The sequence below is a fragment of the Erithacus rubecula genome, assembly GCF_903797595.1.
Source record: "Erithacus rubecula genome assembly, chromosome: 4".
Lineage (NCBI taxonomy): Eukaryota > Metazoa > Chordata > Aves > Passeriformes > Muscicapidae > Erithacus > Erithacus rubecula.
This window is the reverse complement of record NC_136686.1, coordinates 12,993,292-13,009,955: the sequence shown is the minus strand read 5'-3', so window position 1 is coordinate 13,009,955 and position 16,664 is coordinate 12,993,292. Positions and strand designations below refer to the sequence as shown.

At 40.1% G+C, this 16,664-nt stretch overlaps 1 protein-coding gene across 3 annotated transcripts in view; it reads left to right on the top strand.

The window, feature by feature from the left end:
• The window catches only part of SOX5 (SRY-box transcription factor 5), a 607,966-nt gene that overhangs the window by 87,461 nt on the left and 503,841 nt on the right, over nucleotides 1–16,664 (top strand). The window contains exon 2 of one of the 3 annotated variants that reach the window (XM_079305080.1): nucleotides 15,383–15,441. The exons of 1 other annotated variant lie outside the window; for it this stretch is intronic. The gene's annotated coding sequence lies outside the window, so the exon portion shown is untranslated. Of the gene's footprint in view, nucleotides 1–14,325; nucleotides 14,447–15,382; nucleotides 15,442–16,664 lie in introns of those variants that run through there. One more of the 3 variants, XM_079305086.1, reaches the window with a different exon arrangement.

Genomic DNA, 16,664 nt, shown 5'->3' with positions numbered 1-16,664 from the left:
ATGTCCCTATGAATCACCTCAGATTTGAGCATAAACATGTGAGATCTTTGTGGGTTTTTTCTTTTACCTTGCAGTGAACCTCTTGAAAAGGCTTACTAGCATTAACAGTAACATAATCTCCTGGGAGTTCATTTTTACACTGAAAATACTATAATTTTCTAGGGGTTTATGTTTATAATTTGATGAGCAGTATTTGAATTTTGACGTCTTTCTTATCCCATTTTCCATCAAAAAAGTCAGTTGTAACCAAACTGCTGGTATTTTTGGACAACCATTCAATGAGAAATGTTGAACGAAGATGCAGTCCCTCTGTGTCTATAACAAGTTGCTGCCTTATTTCCCACAAACTGTGTAAAACTCCCTGTATCCACCAAGAGCTAGACCTTGGTCCAGCTTCCAGAGTTTTTCCCTGTTGACAGGCCCAGGAGTCACATTTTGGTCTGTGAGCCCAACTTCTCTGATTTAATTTTGGTTAGGCATGTGAACTCAGTTGTCAAGGCCTCCATCTCTGAATTGGGAAGCACTGTCTCAGGCAGTTTCTGCTTTGGCAAATTTCCATTTGGGTAATTTCATGCTCTTTACTTTTGTTGTCTTTGACTTCAAACCTGGGAGCAAATCCACTTAATTTGTTTTTGTAAAGTGGTGTCATTGCTTCATGGTTATGATCTACTTCAGAACAGGGCTGGGAGAGTACTGCCTGTCCATGATCTGTAAATTATTTCTGGGTGCTTGGAATTGCAGGGAAATAGGTGTCTGTGGATGGATATGTTCACATATTTTTGTCTACATATGGTTGTTGAACTTGGCCAGGCAGCAGTCCTAATGAAGATAGTAACACCAGGGATTGGATCTTTGGCAAATTTGGATGTTGAACTTACCCTTCTGCACCTCCATCCATACCAGTGGAATGCTTTGTAGGGACACAAGATCTCTAGTTGGATTGCAATGGGAAATTTTGTTTGTGGTGCATGTTTCAATTTGCTTTTATTTATTTGTTTTCTTTCAGAAAAAAAGGTTAGTTTAATTTATATCATTACAACATCTTCCTGGGCATTGGGGATAGCATGCCTTCTTCTCTTTGCTTTGGGAATATTGGCTTTATGAATGTTGCTGGGGGATTTCTTTGGCAGTAATCAGTAGATGACAATATCACAGTTCAAATGCAAATCTTTAATCCTAGACTGTACCAAATGTAAGGAATTATTATAATTTTGGTTTGAACTTTTTCTTTGAAGAGCTTATTCCAAGATTTTCTTCAAACTAAAGAAACAATTTCTAATTTCAAAATGGATTTGTAGTTTTAAAGAGGTGACTATCACATCTATTAAAGACATCAGTATCCAAATTTGATCAGTATCTGATTTTGGGTAGAAACCACAGCCTAAATCAATATTAAAATCTTCCTCCTGACCCATTTGCCACTATTATATTAATAACTGTCATTTATGTAATGTCTTTCATCACGCTGAATATCAAGCAATTTACAAACACATGCCATGATTCCTCAGAGAAGTCTGCAGTTAGTTGGGTTTAAATTTGTCTGGGGTCAGGGAGGTTAATAATTCGATTCCTTCAAAAGGTGTTGCAGTTTTAATGACTGTGGCCCTCAGGACCCCTGACACCCTCCTGCCCAAACAGCACCTCTGGCTGCCAGGCTTCCACAGCACCATGCTGGAATGCTGGGGCTGGAATGCTGGCTGGGGCAGGGGACAGCTCCACCTCTGGAATTAGGCCTGCTTTCTGCAGGACCTCTGATGATCTGCATTTTATTTCCTGCCCTCTATAGAAGTCGTCTGTCTCCATTCTTGCCATCCTGAGACAGGGGTCTTTTGGAAATGCAGGTGGTCAGGTGTCAGGATAGCAGGGTAGTTTTTGTGTGGGGGTTTTGTGTGTGTATGGGTTGTTTGTCCAGATTTTTAATTAAAATGTGGTGAGAGCGGGAAATACAAAACTACAATACTGTCAAAGCTGAGTTTTGGTGGGTAAGCTACCTTTTGGGCTTTATCCTAGCATTTCAAATGAATTTTGATTTTAAATTAGTGGAAAGCTGGGGGTGTTTGAGCCTTGGTTATCCTGAAAATAGATATTTATGCAGATGAGAGTGATGTGTGCATGCTACAATTCACCACTGTCTAACTCCAGATGTCAAGCATTTCACTGTTCCCAGTGCATAGGTCTAAAATACGTTCATGCATAACATAAACTTGGTTTTACAACCACTCATATTTAGAATGATTATAGGAGCTTAGCTACATCTGTGTACTTCTTGCATGACTTCTTGTTCAGGAAAGTATCAAAAGAGAATACTAAAAGGCATTTTCATTCATTGCTTGTGAGGTTTAAGAGGTTAGTCTTTGAAGAAATAGTTCTCATTATAACATGTAGCACTTCTTTGTTTCATTATGACAGATGTATATTTTATTTGGGGGTATTAGGGTACTTATGTATTTAAACAGCACTGAAAGATCTTCTTGAGTTGGACCCTAAATTTTAAGCAGATATAGGTAGAGTATTGGAATCAGGTAATATACTCTCCAATGTACCAAATGGAAAAAAAAAGTGCCAGCAGTTAAATTGTATACAATAATTACACCTAAGATATCATGCTTAGTGTTTATATTCTCCTGTTAACTTAGTATTATCTGCATTCACAAGTCATTCATAGACAACTGCATATTTATCTAGATAATCAGTAAAGCAAACATGCAGTTTATGAGATTTTGACTCTGTAGCAGAGTCATTTGACTCATTCCAGCAAAGCTGGAATAGTATACTGTATGTGGAAGTAAAGAGTATTAGTGTGAGTGCTCTTACAGGATATTCTCATATGAACTATGCTGTAAAATGTCACAGTAAAATGTAGCTGCAAGGCTGTTGGAAATTAGTTATTTATGTAGTATAAATATTATTTTATGAGGTTTATCCATTTATCAGTGGTTCCCAATTCTGTTGTATCCTAGAGAAATACCTTAGCTGTAGAGAGACAGGTATATACATATAGTTTAGTTTCTTGGAGGGGTAGGGAGTTATGATTTCAGCTCCACAACAATTACTTTTGTGGTTATCTGCTGTCAGTATGACTGTAGTTTTTATAACTACTGATATTTTTAATAGACACACTTTTGTTTTCCAATTTAGTGCAAAATACAGATGAAATGGAAAAGCTAGTACAGTAGTTGTCAGTGAGATTATAAGAAAATTTGTCTCGTGTATTTGAGCTGTTTTCTTTAAATACCTAGCCTTTCATTACAAATAAAATGCTGTTAGCCTTGATGTTGCAGTTTATGATTGCCTTACCTTACAGTATTTGGGGCTGTTACTAACACTTCTGACAAGGATATTCTGTGTCTTGTTTGTAATCCTGTTGTGAGCTAAGGAGCCCAAGCTCTGTGCTGTGAGCAGGTACTGCTGAGCTCTCTGAAGTGTCAGGGCCTTCAGCATAAGGCAGTATGTGACAGAGCACTTGATGCTGGCAAAAATAGAACTGGGTTTGAAGGTGCCTGTCATGAAACACCATTAGACCATTCCAGAAATAGAATCTTTGCTACAAGTCAAGTCAAAGGGACACCATTTAATAATTATCTTTTCTGGTTTTGTGACATCAAGCATTGCATATCTGAGCATTCACTGCTTCTCCTGTAGCAACCATTGCATCCTAGCAAACTGCTTAAGATTGTTTCCTGAGAGGAAAGGCTGTGCTCGGTTCAGTGCAGTGGTAGTGCTGTGGCAGAGGCATTTCCCAAGCAGATTTTGGGTTGGCTGTAGGCAAGCAGCCCCATGGCAGCAGTGTTGGAAGCCTTGTGCTGCTGTGCTCTAGACAGACAGACTGTCTGCACATGTAGGTCACAGCTGAACACTCACAGCAGCACCGGCCATGGCTTTCTCTTACCTAGATCTTAGGTTTATTTTGGCATATGATTTACTGTCAACAATTTCTGCAAAAAAACAAATGCAAGTGTGTAGTTCTGCATGAGGAAGAGCTCATTAGGTTCTTGGGGTTACCTCAAGGTTAGCAGGATTTTCACAGGTGTCAATCTGTGGTTAAGGGGAGCAGTGTTCCTGCTTGCCTTGAACATGAAGAACATCCTTGCCCATTACAAAGTACTGTTTTATTTCTCTTCTCTACACAGTGGTGGAAGCCTGAAGGGTTAATTTGCCTTTTCCTTAAAGTTTGTTAATTGTGAGGAAAAAGCCCTGAAAAATATCACCTTGCTGGCCTCTGAAACCTGCCTGAGTGTTTGGGTCTTGAGACAGTGAGCATTGTTGTGACAGCACCAGCAAGGGTTAATCAACCCTGCCAGCCTGAACAATGGAGACAGGGGCAGCTTTAAACGAAATGAGCTGAATATTTCATTCGACCACTCAGCTGCCTGCTCCAATTGCCTCCTTTGCTAAAATGAGAGTTTAATCTAAAGTGACAACAACATCAGTTTCTGTGTGCTTCAGTCACACAGAACATGACTTCCTTAACATAAACACTATTTACGTGGACCGTCTGGATATAGCAGGGAATCAGGAGCGTGCCCAGCTAAGACAGAGGCTACAGTGAAGAGCGAATAACAGGCAGCTGAGAATTAACATCAGCAAATGAAAGCCTGACCCTCAGAGGGCATGTCCCTGTTACGTTTTAAAGCTAGAAAGCCTTGCACCAGTAACCTTACTACCAGTAAAGACTATATATTTTAAAAGAAAATAGTACCTTTTCAGTTTAGGTACTTAACCAAACCCGTTACATCTGACCCATTTTCCAACTCTGTGTGATTTGAGATGACAGACTCCCAGCTGCAATTACCAGTCACTCAAACAGATGTAACTGATAAATGTCCCCTGTCCTTGTGTTCTCATCTCAAAGCAGGTCCTTGATTTTGGCGTGGAAGTGGGGATGCTTCTGGGCAGAGGCATGGGGCCCAGCTCAGCACCCCCCTGGCTGAGCCTGTGTGCCAGGCTCTGCTGTACGTTATGTAGAGAGGCTGTGCCTGCAGCTCTGGGGTGCTGTGCTGCTGCTGGAAGAGCAGAGAATGCTCTGGCTGCTCCATGAGGCACAAACAGGAGTGTCCACTGCCAGCTTCTCCCCTGGGATCTGGCTCTCCACAGGAATAAATGCCTATGGTCCACGCTCCTTGGGTAAGCTGTGCCCAGAGCAGGGGTCTGTGGAGTCAGAAGGTTGGATTCTTTGTTCTCTCTCCCTACTGTAACCATAAAGTCACTTTGTTTATTCTAGCAGTATCCCACTCCTTCAATCTTTTTTTAAATTTTTTTTTTTAAATTTATGTTTTTTCCCAATGTCATGGACTTTAAGTATTTATTCTCCATTTTGTGTTAGATTTTTAAAAGTTGAAGGCCTCCTCATTTGGAAAACTCTAGATAAATTATTGGGAGGGAAGGCAGAGTGAGAATTTGTGGTACTGTAAGCCAGGAGAGACTAATGCAAATTTTTTCCTCCCTGGTGTGAGTGCTGTGTACCCTGACCTTATCCCAAGTGTTAACTGTGCTTTTTCCATATCCCTTGTAGTGGATGCTGTGGCTGTCCAGGCAGCAGGTGTGAGCACCCTCATATTCAGGCAGCCCTGTTATTCCCCACTTTCCTTATTCCTGCCCTCCTTCCCATGTGTTTGTGTTTGTGTGGAGTCACTTGTTCAGCTGAGCAGGCAGCACTGTGCAACAGCACAGGACTAACAGGAATAGGCATTGATCCTCCTTGGTAGTACTGGGAAATGCACTTTTCCTTGAAAGCTGTGTTAAGCAGACATCTGTTCAAGCAGATATTACCCACTAGGTACTTTATAGGACCTTTCCCCCTGCTTTTGCCATCCTCAAATTAAAAGTTTATCTTTAAAAACATTAAAGGAAGTGTGGGATAACTGAAGAGTTGAGTTGAGCAGGACAATAGGGTACCTAGGTCTTAATCAGACCCTGCAGAAATAGGGAAGGCCTGAGAAATGGGGAAGGCTTGTCTTTTGAAGAAGGAAAGGTTTCTTTCCCATCATTGGTCTAATAGCAGAATTTTCAAAAAAACTACTGATCCTGAAAGAATTCTTACTAGTCATGTTGGAGCATTTGCTATTCTGAAAATTCAGAACATGCTGGTAATGTCTTTTTACTGTCTTTTATTACTGGATGTTACTCTTAAAATTTAGGACGTTTATCAGTGTAAAAAAATGAATATTTGCATCAAAATGAATGGTTCAGGGACTATAACCCTGTAGCTGAAATCCAGAGCAGTTACATCTTCATAGTAAAGATTAATTACTTTTGCCAAGTTAAGTGGATTTTTGTGACATTTTAACAAACACATGGAAATTAACTTTGAGCTGCTGTAGCATCACTTTAAAGAATGAACATAGATCACTTTCAGTGTCAATACAAATCTTAAAATAGTACCCAAAATCTGCTTTTTAATGCTGTCTGACTACTGTCTTCCTTTTTCCCCACTTTTGATTCCAAAGGGGAGTATAAGCAGTCAAAGATTTACAGAATTACAGATGTATTCCCTGCACCATAAGAAAACCAGGTATACTATTGCTGAGCTGCACACACTGGCTCTGGTTCAAAAACTAACACCTCTTCAAAGAGAGCACTCACTAAAATCAGCTCATCACTGAAGCGCAAGGGAAAAAAGGCAAGACAAATTTGATTATAGGGGTGTATTGGGGTCATCTGAAACTCCATCCCACAAGCAACCTTTATCAGGTAATGATACTGACCATCAGCTGGGACAAGAGATTTCCAGAGGTGCAGGATATATGTTTATATTTTTACTGTTTCACAAGATAACCCTTACAGCTTCAACTGAGGGGCTGTTTATCGCCTTATCATTGAATCATAGAATGCTTTGGGCTGGGAGGGACCTGAAGCTTATTTCCTCAAATAAGTGCTATTTATACTAGATCACTCCCATAACTTCAGTCCCAGAAACAGGCATTGTGCCTAACTGGAGTTTGGTACCAGAAGAACAACAACAGGATGTGCCTCACTGTTTTTTTTAATTTTACATTTTTTTAAAGAAGATGGCAAAACTTAAAGATGGTAAGAAATGCATCTCTTTATAGCTGGATACACATTTAGCTTTATTCCAAAGAATGGAAGTCCTAGTGAGCTCTTTGCTGTTAGAGAGATTTATTTTGTTGGATGCACTTATCCATTTCAGAACAAGCCCCCTGTCTTAAAACCAAGGCTGCTGTTTGGCCATGTCATGCACTGATGTTAGGAATGGCAGAACTCCTTTCTGGAGAGGTGCGATCTCAGGTGCTTCAAGATAATATAGGATTTGTAGGTAGTTGAACTTCAGACTCTTCTTTCCTCTTCCTGGGGCCCCAAAAAAGTATGAATTAGAGAGCATTAATCCCTTCTTGGCCTGTGTTTGTACAAGCAGGAAAGATGCAGCATAGTGGCCTTCATGTTGCAGAGTAGCTCTTGGATGCAAATGCAAGTGATTACTAAAAAAAATCTCATTTCTGAGGATTGCTAATCTCTCTATTAGAAATATGCTTATTACATAGTTACAAAACTAATGAATGTATTTTTTAACATGCAATAATTATCTAATTAAATATAAGGCATTTGTTTAAGTAGACTAGCTCTCTTACTAAAATGCTGTCTATTACAAGTAGATTTATTGAGGATTTACAACTACATAATAGAGCTATTTCATGATTGTTAATCCTCACTGAATGTTTTTAATAATTAATTGGCACTTAACTAAAAGATTGTGCTCATTGTGATGGAGTTTATGAAGCAATAGAACATTTTTGTGTATGATTAAGTGCTAAAGGGGATATGCCTATGATATGGTTAAATAATTGGGAGTGGGACATGATAATGATGTATGTGACAGAAAACCAAACCACAAAAAAAAAAAGGGGGGGGAGGATAATGAGAAAAAATCACATGTAGTAGCAAAATTTTTATTTTTATTGTTACCTGATACATTTTTGAAATATTGTTTCATTTCTTTTATATTATTTAGGAGAAGCAGTAGCTGCCTACTTAGACAGCAAGATATTTAATGTTAGAAAATAGGAAAACGGGAGTTTGTGGTTTAAAATGGTGAAGTATTTCAGTCTGACTGGTGAAAATCTTTCAGTATTTAAGTTTTGTTCTTGAAGTCTCTACTAGGCACATAAATTGGTGAAGTAGAACATAAATCCAATATTAATTGTGACTCAAGGAGTTCCAGGAATGTGGTTCTGTGTGTTGGTTTTGCATGGCCTGGTTTTTGGTAGTGGGGGGGCCACAGGGATGGCTTCTGTGAGAAGCTGCTGAAAAATTCCACTATGTTTGGCAGAGCCAATCCCTGATGGCTCTGAGGATGGACATGCTGCTGCCCAGGGCTGGGCAAATTAGAGATAATGATAATCATATATTTTAAAAGAAAATAAAAACAAAGGGGACACCTTTTTTTTTCTTGCCAGAGAAGAGGAGAAGGTGAGAATATCTGAGGGAAAAACAACATGGGGACACCAAGGTCAGTGCAGAAGTAAAGGCAGGAGGTGCTTCAGGGCCAGAGTTGAGATTCCTCTGCAGGCTGTGCTGAGCCCATGGTGAAGCAGCTGTGCCCTGCAGCATTGGGAACCCATGGGGAATGCAGAGATCCACCCACAGCTCATGGGGATCCATGGGGGATGCAGAGATCCACCCACAGCCCATGGGGATCCATGGGGAATGCAGAGATCCACCCATAACCTGTGGAGGAGGTGCTCACACCAGAGCAGGTAGATGCCTGGATGAGGCTGTGATCCAGTGGGAGACCCAGTGTAGAGAGGGGCCCTGCTTCCAGGCTGGAACAGCCTGTCCTTGAAGGACTGCACCCTGTGGGAAGAGCGACCCACACTGCAGCAGTTTTGGGAGGATTGTTTGCCCATTGGAGGGACTCACATCGCAGCAGTTTTGGGAGTCCTGCTGCTCATGAGAGTGAAACCACACTGGAGAAGTTCACAGAGAACTGTCTCCTGTGGAAAGGGACCTCATGGTCTCACAGGGGAAGGACTTCTCTCCCTGAGTAGTGCAAGAAAAATCTCGGTGATGCACTGACCAAAACCCCCATGCCCTGTCCCCTGTGGTGTTGGTAGGAAGGAGGGAGGGGCTGGGGGAAGAAAAGGTGTTTTTAAGGGCTAAATTTTTACTTCTGATTTTTTTCAGATTTTTTTTTTTTTTTTTTTTTTTTTTTACCTCTGACTTTGTAAGTAATAAACTAACTTTGTATCTCTAAGTTGAGCCTGTTCTGCCCTTGAAGTGTTTTCTCCCGGTTTTTATCTCAACTCATGAACCCTTCATTAATTTTTTTCTCTCTTCTACCCAGCTGTGGCAGGGCAGGGTGAGCGAGTGGCTTTTGTGGCTGCCTGGTCTTTGGCCAGTGTCAAACCATGACACTGTGCCAACTGTTACAGGATATAACAGAAAGTTACATGCATGTTACACTAGAGCACAAAGAAATGCTCTGAATTTTTCATGGAGTCAGTTATGGAAGCAAACAGGAGAAAACACACATTTTGTTGGTTTAGCTTGACCCAACAGACTCTGGTCCTGACATAAACTTTAAATTTCAGCTTTAACAACTAGAAAGGTTGAGTCAATGCAATTAATCATCAGTCATTGCTGTGAACACTTTTAGATTTTTTGTGGATGAAAACATTATAATGTAACCATGAAGCTTTCTAGTGAATATTTGGTAAATTCCTGCAATTAAGGCATTAACACAACTTCCTCAGGTCTGTGCTTTGGACCAGGGCTCTTTGATGTCTTTATCCATGACGTAGTGAGATTGAGCACACCCTCAACAAGTTTGCAGATGACACAAGCTGAGCAGTGCAGCTGACAAAACAGAAGGAAGAAAGACCTTAGACAAACTCAAGAATTGGGCCCATGGGAACATCATGAAGTTCAACAAGTCCTGCACCTGGGCCTGGGCAATCCCAGACTTGAACAGAGGAATTTGGAGCAGCCCTGAGGTGAAGGACTTGGGGGTTCTGGTAAATGAAAAGCTGCACATGAGTCAGCACTCTGCTGAGTGCTGCAGTGCTGCATCCAGCCCAGTGGTCCCAGCACAGGAAGGACTATTAGAATGGGTCCAGAGGAGCTACCAGGATGATCAGAGTGATGGAGCACCTCTCCTATGAGGAAAGGTTGGGGGAATTGGGGCTGTTCAGCCTGGAGGAGAGATGGAAAAAGCAGCCTTCCCATACCTTCTGAAAAAGTGAGTTTTTACGTGGATTGATAGTGATAGGACAAGGGGAAATGGTTTTAAAGTAGAAGAGATTCAGATCCTGGAGAAGTTGTAGATTCCTGGAGGTATTCAGGGAAGGTCAGGCTGGACGTTGAACAACCTGATCTAGAGGGTGGCATCCCTATCCATGACAGGGTGGGGTTTTGTTGGAGCTAGATGATCTTTAGGCTGCCTTCCAACCCAAGCCATTTTGGTCTGTATATAGGTACAGTGGGTTCAGAAAAGTTGTTCCATATATTGCATATTTTCAAGTGGAAGGTGATAAATGATAAATATTCAATAATGCAAGTTATTGATAAGTTTGTTAATGTAAGTGCTGACATAAAAAACTGTAGCCAGCTTTACTGTATGAAGACCTTTAACCTCATGGTATCCTTGTAGTTCTCCTGAGTTGCATCCCCTTCTTCCAAAGGCTCTGTAAACTCCCCCACTTTTCCCCCAAATTCCAGATAAAGTGAAATTGAAGGACAAAATTTGCTGTAGCTATTCGTGTGTGTTTGCTTGGATGCTTTGTAATCCAGGCTTCTTACAACAAGTCATTTTGCCCTGGTTTGTGTTGAATGTTTTTGAAATTTAGTCTTTCCAGACTGGGATGTGAATCACATTGTTCTGATGCATTTTGAAAGTGAAAGTAATGATGCTGCCTTTTTTTTTGGAAATGTTACTAGTGCCAGTAATACACAGGCCTCAGAACTAAGTTTGGGGATGGGGGAATCAAGATGTATTGGATATAAAAAAATAATTTATTTTTGAAACTCATTGCTTGTAGTATTTTAAGATAGAAACTTTTGGAGTAACAAGCAAAGGGGCTTTAGAGCCAGATCTCAGACTGAGGAGAAGTTCTGCTGTCCTCTTCAAGCCTGAGGTCTCTGAACTCAGACTTTAATTGGCAAGACACTGACAGCTGGGAAGGCCCTGAAGGTTCAAGTTCTGCAGACTCCTAGGATTTTAGAGCATGCCGTGCAGGTGGCCATCATCTTTAAACACAACTCTGCAGGCTTTAAAAAAAAAAATAAAGGTAAATACAACAAAATTGTGTTTTTCAAAGGGTGGCAACCCTAAATGCCCACAGCATTTGGCAAGACAAAGCCAGTCTTTCCCCCTAAAGTTTAGCAGGAGTTGTGTGGCAGCAGCAGCTGCTGCAGAAGGTGGATATAGTGATGATATTGAGATTACTAATTTGTTTAGTAGACAGGGAATGAGGATTTGTCTGTTGCCTGTCATCATCCATCAGCCGTATGTTGCCCCAGGCAATGGGTATATGCTGTAAGCCTGTTACTAATTTTACTTTTTTTCTCATCTTAATTCTTTCCTTTGGTTCATTTATTTCATTTGTTGTGACTGAAAACTAAACAAGGAGGAAACAAAAGCCTATTGCTCTGTCTTTGTCAGAACAGGTACCCCTATCTCCTGCCTGGAGCCTCTTCCACCTGATTTGGCTGAAAGCTCTTGGTGAGAGGTGCTGGGATCTGTAAGGAAAATCCCTTTTATGACCTAAAAAGTTTTCTCTAGAAACTGTCACAGCTGTATTTACCCTTCAAAATCAGTAGGTGAGAGCTACACCATCAATACACAGTATTGCACCAGCCTGGGAATGAGTTGGTGATGCTTTGACATTGTCACACCTGTGTTGATAGTGTTGCATGTGCCATGACTTTTGAGGCTTTGGTTTCTTTTTTGTTTGTTTTGTTTTTTTTGGAGATTTTTGTTAATTTTCTGCTTGTTTATGATTTTTGGTTGGGGTGGATTTTTTGTGATTTTTTTGTTGTTGTTTTTTAAATTTATGAGACATTTTAGATTGTGCTAATCAAACCCATAGTTCTGCAAGTTCTGCAAAGGGCAGGAAGTTCATGCAAAGGAATTTGGGATCAGAAGTATTAATGGGAAGCTCAAAGAAAGTTTATATCTCATACTGATTGTAATTTCCCATTAGGCCAATTCTGAAGGGGGAGGTCTGATTTGGAGCTGCAGGTTATTTGACTTAGATAAAGCTTTCACAGTTGAGAATCATGTTTAATATAGTACCTAAGGGGTCAGTTCCCACTGTTGTCATTAAATCTGTGCCATGATGTTGTCATACTCATTCAAAACATGCTTAATATTGTGGTTGTGAGTATCTTTGGGATCTTTTCCAGGTGGAGCTCAGAGAGCTGCAAAGGGCTGTAAGGAAGTCTGGATTTCCAGGCTTCATTGCAGTGTCTCATTTATTTTCATTCTAATACATCTAGTACTGATTTTTAGTGGCACTGACCAGTGCTTTAGGTATCTGAGCTTTGCAGCAATCTTGAAAAATACCAAGGAACAATCCTCAAGGTAGTGAAGCTGGTGCTAGTATTATTATGAAAGATGACATATATGAATTTGAAAAAAATATGCTTAAAAACTCAACTGTAGGTAGATGTTGATACATAGTGAAAATATATTATTTTGTGGCTACATTATTTTTAAAATCTTAAATATTTCTCCTTTCTATTTTTTCACTCAGTAAAAGTAATTTATGGCCCTCCTCTTTCAGTCTTCACTCATGCAGAGGGAGCAAATTTTGATGATGACTGTAGTATCAGCATGGAGTTCACATCTGCTTCCTATCTGGGTGGTGGTGTTGGGAAGCCTGTAGGACCCTCATGTTGATAGCTTTGCTGGGCTCTGTTGAGCTTCTGAGTCTGAGGCTGGTTTCTCCTGCTCCCTTTCCAGCTCAAGGGGTTTTCAGGGTACATATTAGTAAATCTTGATGAGATAACACTGGTTTTGTTTCGGGCGTTTTTTTTATTTTTTTTTAAGATATGATAATCTGCTTGCAAAACAAAGGAATTCCACTAATTTTCTAAAAAAAAAAAAAAAAAAAAAAAAATCGTAGTTTCCTACCTCAAACTTAGTTTGAAGCTGGTGGCTTAATAATCCATGAGTTGAGGGATGATTTCAGGCAGACTTGAGAGTCCTGAGATCCCAGCTTTGAAAACTTGTTAGTTTAATCAACTTCTTGCATGTAAACAATTTCAGCAGGCTTATAAATTTTTAAGTACAATTGTTGATGAATAACTAACATAGTTTTATTTTGCCATTTTTACCAACTTTCTTCTGCTTGTATAAGCATTGCTTGATGATTTATCCCAATCTATGTGGAACTCTAGACAGGGGGAAAAAATGCTGCAGAAAATGTTTGAGGTAGCAGTGAAGTAGAAAATCCCCTCAAGAATCTACAAGATGTAGAGGGAGAACAGAGAATGGCCAGAAGAATTTGGCTGTAGCCCATTGGTGACCATTGGTGATACCTGGAAGTTCCTTTGCTGTTGGAGAGGGTGAGCAGCAAGTCATGTGAGATGAGACATGCAACTCAGGTTCTCTTCAATCAGAGCTTCCCTGCATGTCCTTTGGCCCTATATTTGGGCAAGTTGGATGTAGTTCTCAAGCTCACTAGGACTATTGCAATGCCATGGTGTGTTGGTTTTGCTTTTTTCCTTTTTTTTTTTGTTTTTTTAATGGGTAGAGGAAGGAAGAACAAATAAAGAGCAGAATACATTTTATGTTAAATGTGCCTATGTTAATGATATTGAAATTAGAGATGGAAAAGCACTTTAATAGAATAATCTAAATTGAAAAGGGCCTTTAAAATCTAGTCCAACCATTAAACTTTTCAACAACCCTCAAGGATAAACAGCATTCTTGGAGACTGTGGGGGAAATTGCTGGCTTTAGAGCTTGCCCTTATATTTTTATAGTAATGAAACTGTCCATGTCTATTCTCTAAGGCTTCAAATGGCAGCATTTTTGTGGTATGTGCGGTGATGATTATGCTAAGGACTTTTCTGATATCTCCTAAATTACTGAGGTAAAAAAGGCCTTTTCATCTAGGAACTCGTCATGATAGTTTGTTTTTAAACAGGCAGGAGTAAAGTTAATATGTTTTCCTTTTTTCTTTTTGACTGACTTTTGTGAAGGGAAAAAGAAACCTATCAAGAAGTGATGAGAAATGGGAGAGTTCTTTCTGTAAAATACCACTGTAAAGAGATGGCAATATTTTGAGTACTTCCAGCTAGTTACATGTCTTTTATCAAAGTGGTTTTTTAGGTTGCTTTTGTGCTCTACATGTGTGTCTCTGTACTTAAACAGGGCAAATTAGAGCAAGGAGGGAAGAAGGGCATCCATTAGTAGGTAGCAGTGCAGAACTGGCTGTGTGTACATGCTGGGGACCATGGGATCGCATCCTGGGCGAGGGGAAAGGAAGGTAAGGGGGCAAACCAGTAGGAGGAGGAAAAGGAAAAAAAAAGGGAGGCAGTGAAAGGGGTGGAGGGGGTGTTTTTGCTTCTGTTAGCCATGTCTTGACCAGCAGTGGTTGTGCCCAGAGGATTCTCTGAGGGCTGTGTCTCTTTAAAAGCAGTGGGGGATTGGAGCTGGGGGAGTGCTCACAGCAGTATGTATAACACAGCTGTGCTCTGTTTATGCTTAGGCTACAATAAAAAAGCTATAAAATGTGAGATGTCATAGCTCTACTTTGCTTTATTTATACTGTTTCCTCTGAGCTCTGTCACACTGCACATTCATCTGCTAAGTTGCAGCAAGAATGGAGATTAAAATATCACAGCTCAAAATAGGAGTCAAGCGGAAGGAGATTCATCATAGCCCTATTAAAAAATATGTAAATATGGGAATGAAGTAATTTTAAAGCTGTATGGCTCTACTTCTCAGTGGGCTGGGGAAAGCTGTGAGTGATGTGCTATGCGAGTGACAGATTTATGGGACTTGTTCTTCTTTCTATTTTTCACTTCATTCTACCAAAGTACTTTTAAGATTAAAAATATCAATTTGAATTGCAAATTTTCTCTATGCCATATATGTATTTTTTAACAAGGTTTTCTTCTTAACCATTACCTAAACTAATAATGGAAAGAAGTATTATTCCCAATTAAAAGGGGTCAGAAGCACACTCAGATGTTGAACTTTCAATAGAGAGGATTTGCTCTTATGGAACACTTTTCCTCCAGGATCCTTGGAGCACTTGCAGGCATTATGTCAAGCCTCTCATGCTCTCTGAGATAGGGGCCTGCCTTACCCTCTGTACACCAAAGTACATTGAGTACTTGCAGCTGCAGTTCCTGGAAGCATCCTGTGGCACTCAAACCATAGCATTTTTAATGGAAGTTGTTCCTTTTCTCTCCTACAGCTATTTTGAAAATGGAGCTGGGGTAAGAAGTCTGCAATCCCAATTTCTCTTAGTTTTCTGTAAATGCTGTGCAAAGAAAGCTGCCTCTGCTAGCAGAAGCAATGCTCTTTTGAACTTTACAGCAAGTCTGTGGTCTTTGATGTAGTCAGATTTGGGCACAAGTTTTCCCCTGGAAGAACAAAGCACAGATGTTACAAGATATTTGAGAAATGAGGGATTTTAATTAATACCCTGAAGATACAAGGAAGCCACCAAAATATTTCAACCATGTTGAGTTTTGAAGCCTATTTTTGAGTAAAGGAGGTGAAATTTGCTGCGACTAAATGGAGATGTGCTTTGTAGATCAGTGTGGGTAGAGTGCAAGGAGAGGGGAGCCAAGGCAGAGGGCTGCTGTACTTTGCTGTGCTTGCATTGGGAGCTGAGGGGCTGTAAAAGAAGCTGGAAATTTTTTTATGCAAATTGATTAAGGCGGAGTAGTGATTGTGTCTGCATGAACTTTTTAGCTATTCAGTTGGCTTGCTCCTGAGGAAGAATTTCATGTGTCTGTCCATCTAAGTGGGATCCCTGTTCAGCTTTTCATCAGCAACTGAGCAATACAGAGAAATTTCATCCAAAAGAGGGAGTAGAATTTATCATTATATATTAAAGTTTGTTGAAAGCAGTTTTTTTGGTTTTTCTGTCTTTTTTTTTTTCTTTTTTTTTTTTTCCTTAAATGATGGTATATAAATGCCAGAAATTAACCAAAATGTAGTTGACTGATATCCTTAGAAGTTAGTGCTATGTGGATGAAAAAAAACATTCAGCTGAACAAGATCAGGTCATCTATCTGTCCTCTAACTGTGTCAAATGCAACAATGAGACCTGAGGGAGTCAGACCTCAAGTTTCCAATTGCCTTATGCCTGGGAATGCCAAAATGTCTTGTGGCTTGTGTGAACTGAAGTGTTCATGTGAATGGAACATTCCTCACCAAGAATGGGGCTAAACCAACCTAGTTCTTGGAGCACCTGGTTTATTTCCTGGAGTGGTGGCTTTTCTGATTGTGACTTTCCCCCCCATCTCCTACTGAAGTGCTGTTGGCAGAAGTAAGGAGTAGTGTCCTTGACTTTGCATGTTTGCTCTTTGATATTTTGTTTCCTTTTTCTTTTATCCTTTCCTATGAAATACAGGAATTGTCAATTATTTTTCCTATTCCAGAATGTGACTCTGTAGTAGTCCTGGGATATATCGATGTATTCATTAAGCTCTTATTGTCAGAAGAAGACATATTTCCTTGACAAGCCA